The following is a 5,720-nucleotide window of genomic DNA, read 5'->3' on the forward strand; positions in this document are numbered from 1 at the left end:
GCTGTCTTGGAATCCTGGGGCAGGTTGAAGCAGCCCATCTAGGAAGTCCTTGCTCAGAGAGGGTGGATTAAGTCACAGATCACAGAGTGACAGAAAACAGCCAAAGGATTGCCAGACACCCTTCTTTCATTTCACAGCTCACTCATGTTTCATGTGTCCCCTTTCTACTCAATAAGGTGTCTCCTCTCCAGTAGCCACTGTAGACAGCTGCTAAGGCTTCAGCAACAAATACAACCTGCAAAAAGATTCCCTGTGGACCAAACACACTGATGGATGTTAGGAATTTTAAACAAGGAAGTCACTGAGAGCAAAGAACAATCCTGAGGCTGCTTCCTCAAGAAGGATGCTATACTTTGACCCTGTCACAATCAAGGGGTATCCAGGCTTCAAGGCATGAAGCCCAAATGTAGAAACCAAGGGGACAGAAAAAAACAAAAACAAAAACAAAAAACAAAAAACAACTACCAAGAGTGAAAATGTGTGTGTGTGTGTGTGTGTGTGTGTGTGTGTGTGTGTGTTAGGTGTACATGCCACAACACAAGTTTGAAGGTCAGGGAACAACCTTTGAGAGTCAGCTTTCTTCCACAATGGGTTCCAGAGAGCAAACGCAAGTCATCAGGTTTCCACACAAGTGCTTTCACCCACTGAGCCATGTCAGCAGCCACACACACATTTATTCATGTAACACTGAGTTCAGCCACACACCAGACCTCACATAGGATGCTGTCTTGAGGGAGCAGCAGGCAGCACCTTGCCCAGCATAAACCTGAGAAGAGCTGTCACAGATGGCCCAGAGAGCCAAGAGTTGGCAGTCAGGCCCAGGTGAGCCCACCCCCTCTCCTCCCACCCCCCCTCCACCCTTTCTCATCTGCCTTTGGCTCCTTCAGGGGTGGTCGCACAGTGCTGGGCACTGCCTTCTCCAGAATCAGGGCTTAGTTATGAAGAGACGGTGAGTGCATATGAGATGAATAAAGAGAACTTTCCAAGGCTGGCAGCCTGGGAGGAGCTGGGGAGGTTGCAAGCAGAGCTACTGGCCCTTCAAAGACAGAGAAGCCGAGAGGGCCAGCAACAAGTACCTGCTGGGAGTCCCAGTGTGGGGGCGGGTGGTGTCTCATTGGTGGTTAAACGGCACTAGAGGTACAGAGGGTACAGAGCCAGGAGGTTGTGCCAAAGGAAGCTTGGACTTTATCCTGGAGTAGCACGCAGGAACTATGAATCAGACAGACCTGGGAAGCACAAGAATTCTTGCAAGCTCAAACACACACACACACACACACACACACACACACACACCTATAAAACAAATTCAAAACCTACAATCATTCTCATTTCACTGGATGTAAACTATACTCCTGGGCATTTACTTTTCTGAGGTATCTGAAGATTTCCAGGTGTCTCCCAGCTTCGTAAGGCACTCAAACAGGAACCCTCAGCACACCATCCTACCCTCTAAAGCTCCGCTGAGTTCCTGCTTGTGTCTTTTCTGGTGCATCCTGGCTGGCCTTCTTCTAACATCCTGCATCAGCCGTGTCCTCTGTGGTCCTATGCTGACTCTGCCTAAAGTGGGTGACAAGGACGAGCTCCGGTTGCTCAGCCCTCTTCAGGGAAAGCCTGGCATTCCTTCCCCACCCACTCCTGATGAGCACTCGCCATTCACAAGGGCTGTGACAGAGGATGAGGGTAACAGGCTGTCAGGGCATTGCCTGGCCGGAGATGAGTGACGAGGGAAGGAACACCAGCTAACCCTGTACCACCGCCACGGGTGTGCGTGGCGCGCCACCCTAGAGATAGCCACACAATCTTTTCAAAGAATCCCATCCCTGTGACTGAACTTCCACCATCCCTGAGAGCTAGAGTGCTGAAAAGCTAACTGTGCTTAAGGTCCAGGACCCTGGAAGACTCTAGAAAAGGAGTCATAGTAACGCGCATGGTAGATAAGCAACGTGTTAGTCCAGCTGAGCCGCCATAAGCAACTACCATAGACAGGATAGTGCAAACAGCCCACAGGTATTTTTCACAATTCAAGAGGATGGTAATGCACAGATCTAAGGCTGGAAGACTTGGTTTCTAATTAGCACGCAAGGTTAATACTGATGGTCAGCTTGACAGGAACTAGACTCACTCAAGAGATGGCCCCTGGGTATGTCTGTGAAGGTTCGTTTGTTGTTGTTGTTGTTGTTGTTGGTTTTTAAGTCCAGCTTTTATTTCCAGCATTCCTGTGAAGGGTTATTTGGGGCAGAATAACTGACAGAGCAAGACCCATCCTAAATCTGGGTGGTGCCGTTTCCTGGGCTGGGGGCTGGGCCTGCAAAAGAGGAGAAAACTAGCTCAGCTGCATTGTCCCTTGACAGCTGAAGAATATGGCCGGTGCCTCAGGCTTCTCCCTTCCCCGATATGATGGGCTGTGCCCTGGAGCCATGAACCAAATAAAACCCTTCCTTCTTTAGGTGGCTTCTGTCAGAATCTTTTGTCTCTGCAGCAGGACAAGTCACTGCTAAAACAAAGCACTCTCCTGTCTCACAGATGGCCACTTTCTCCCTGTGAGCTCACACTATGGAGAGACAGCCTGCCTCCCTCTCGCTCTTCGCTCTTCGGATGCCGTCATGGGGGTCCTGTTCTCATGGCCTCGCCTAATCCCAATCACATTCAAAGATCCCAGTTTCCAAATGTCATTAATATTAGGGGTCAGGGCTTGCACACACAGGTTTAAGGGTAGCACAATTCAGTCCACAGCATTGTGCACACATATTACAACTCTCCCATGGAAAATATATGCATATACATAACATAGACACATACAGAGAGAGAAAGTGGGTACCACTCTATTGCCACTTTCTGCCCCCATCATCACACCCCCCAGATAGGGCAGTCCTGAAGTGACAACAGGCATTTGGGGGATCCGACTGAGAAGCTGCATTAATACATATTAGATAGGAGCTTGCGGTCACTCCTGTGGCAGGTCAGTAGCTACTTGCCATGCTGGGATGGGAAGGGCACGAGAGCCCACTCTGCCAGCTCCCCGCTAGGTCCTGCCCAGCAGACACAGAGGAGATACGACAGAGGAATGTGGACCAGGCACCCGGCACTGAAACTAGTCCAGTAGAGGATTAAGATGAAAGAAGCCAAAGCATTTTTATGAAAAAAAAAAAATTCTAAGTCTTATAGCTCAGATATGAAAGGAACCTTTATAAAAGAGTCTAGGCTTAGCTACAGTCCTCAGGACAGAGGACACTGCTAACAGTGAGTCGTGAGGCCACAAGGAGCTTCACTATCAGAAAAGCATACATCAGAGGGAGGCCACGGTTCTCTCAAAGAAATGAAGCCAGACAGCTGGCACGTGGGGAGAGTGTGTGTGACCTGAAGTCATAAAGAGACTGTTAGGAAGGTGATGGACGACAAACTGGTTTAAATATCAGTATTTTCCAGGCTCCTGTTTTTATGGTATTCTTCATAAAACATAGCTGCTCATGATTTCTTTTGAAATTTTAAATATAATTTTTTTCTTCCACCTGTCCCCTTTCACCTGCCCAGGGACCTTCCCTGATGGCCCCAGGTCAGTGTCATGGACGGTCTGGGAATCAGAGCATGGGTGCTGCATGGAATGTTAGCACTTAGGAACGTCCCTCTGATTTCACAGAAGATGAAACAGACCCGGAGAAGGGGAGAAACTTGTACAAGGTCACACAGCAAGCTGATGTCAGAACTTGAACACAGGACTCTGGCTCTTAGTCCAGTGCTCTTTATGTAATTATACCTGCATTTTTTTCTTATAAGTAACCAAACTGAGATATATATATATCTATATCTATATCTATATCTATATCTATATATATATATATATATATATATATATATATATATATATATATATATATCAGGCAAACTTTGACCATAGTTCTCTGACATGAATGCCTTGGGACTACAAGGCTCCACACTTATGAGCCACAGGGGATTCAGAATTGCCTGTTGTTTAAAGGTAGATCTTTAGGCCCAACTGGAGAGAGAGTGAATCATTAGAACTAAGACCTTAGATTAGAAATCTCTGGGTTTAGGGACTTCTCCCAGAAAAGCCGGGGCAGAGTACGAATGAGCTGGATTCTACCCCATCTGTCCTCTTAACCCTTCCCCTCCAGCTACAGTGCACAAAAGAACACAGAGCAGCTCATCTGCCGACTTCTTATTGTCCTATCTCCTAGCATACACACTCTCTACTGCAGGGCCCTATGTTTGAGCCCAGCCTGACCCACATTTACTTGCAAACTGCTGTTAATGGGAAATATGGGGTGAGCTCCAGGAAACGGTCTAGAGTCTACACAACAAACAGACCTCAGACTCCTTGCTGGTGCTCCTGGAATTCCTCAGTGTTTACCGGTCTTCCACATGAAATAGACAATCTGGCCCTTGTCACATCCAATTTCATTAATGACCATGGGGGACAACCACAGGGCAGAGCAGGGAGAGCTGGTGTGACGAATTTCGACTGAGGACTTTAACGCTGTCTTGATGCTAACTAACAAAGACACGATCTGTTGGCTCCAGATGTCTCGTGCCTTGTGAGGTTTGACAAAATCTGGAGCTGCATTATTGACTTCCAAATAAAGTGGATGCCATTCGAGCCCTTACTAATCCCTACATCTGCTGTTAGGAGGCAGTGGCGATTTCTCTCCACCTTGGTGCGTTGGGACAGTGTATGCAAAACGGCGAATCCCTAAAAGCTGCATATGCCTGGTGTTCCCATTCATTGTTTCTGTAAAGGCTGATCTAAAAAGTAAGCAAAATGTCACCAGCGAGCATCCCCCAAAAAGCACAGAGATATATGGACCCGACTAATAGCTCAGCCCAAAGGGAGTCCCTCAGGCACTACAGTTCTGTTCTTCATAAGCCGCAGGATGGTTATTCACGTTGATGGCTTTGTGAGTAATAATCAAAGTTGCCACAAACAGCTCTCAGAGTTGCTCAAGACTTCACCTATGACTCCACATGGGTTTCCAGGAACGTCTGGGCCCTTGAGAGAGCCACCCAACGGCCCCTGTTTCTCTACCCACCCACTCCAGGGCGGGCTTGTCATCTTAAAATGCATAGCTAATTCCCATTCTTTGGTTTTTCTTCTTCCTCCATGCGCAGTGCCTAAACTCTGGCCCAAAAGGGGAGCTAAGCTTGAGGTTCCTCCTTGGGATAAAATGAAATTAACTGGACCTGTAGCTCTGTCTTGGCAGAGAACTCCAGAGAAGCAGAGTCCTCAATGATGGGCTTCATTGCAGACTTTCCAGGTGGCAAGAACACTCTTGGCGGCTACGAACAAGGAAATGAATTCTTGGCTACTTCTGACGTTTCAAACTAAGCCCAATAAGACAACTGTGACGACCACGTCTTGACTGCCATCATATCAGCGAGTCAGAGCCGGAGCCCTGCCTTTGCACTGCTGACGTGCAGAGAATGATGGCAAGGGCAGCCACAAACACAGGCAGGTCACCGCTTTCCCAGAAGGCCCTACAGTCTAGTCACAAGGCAAGACATGACACCGAAAAAACGTAAGGAAAATATGAGACGTACCACAGAAGAGGGCTAAAGGAAGCTACAGGGTCTCGGGTGTGAGACGTTATGTCTGGCTGCCGGAACCCATGAGGGTGGACTAGAGTGCTATGTGAGCCCAGGCCCTAGTGAGCACAGGGCCACTAGATCTGCCCTGTGCTTCTCCAGTTACCTGCACATCAAACTTG

This window comes from Psammomys obesus, unplaced genomic scaffold (assembly GCF_907164565.1).
Source record: "Psammomys obesus unplaced genomic scaffold, mPsaObe1.curated_primary_1811, whole genome shotgun sequence".
NCBI lineage: Eukaryota > Metazoa > Chordata > Mammalia > Rodentia > Muridae > Psammomys > Psammomys obesus.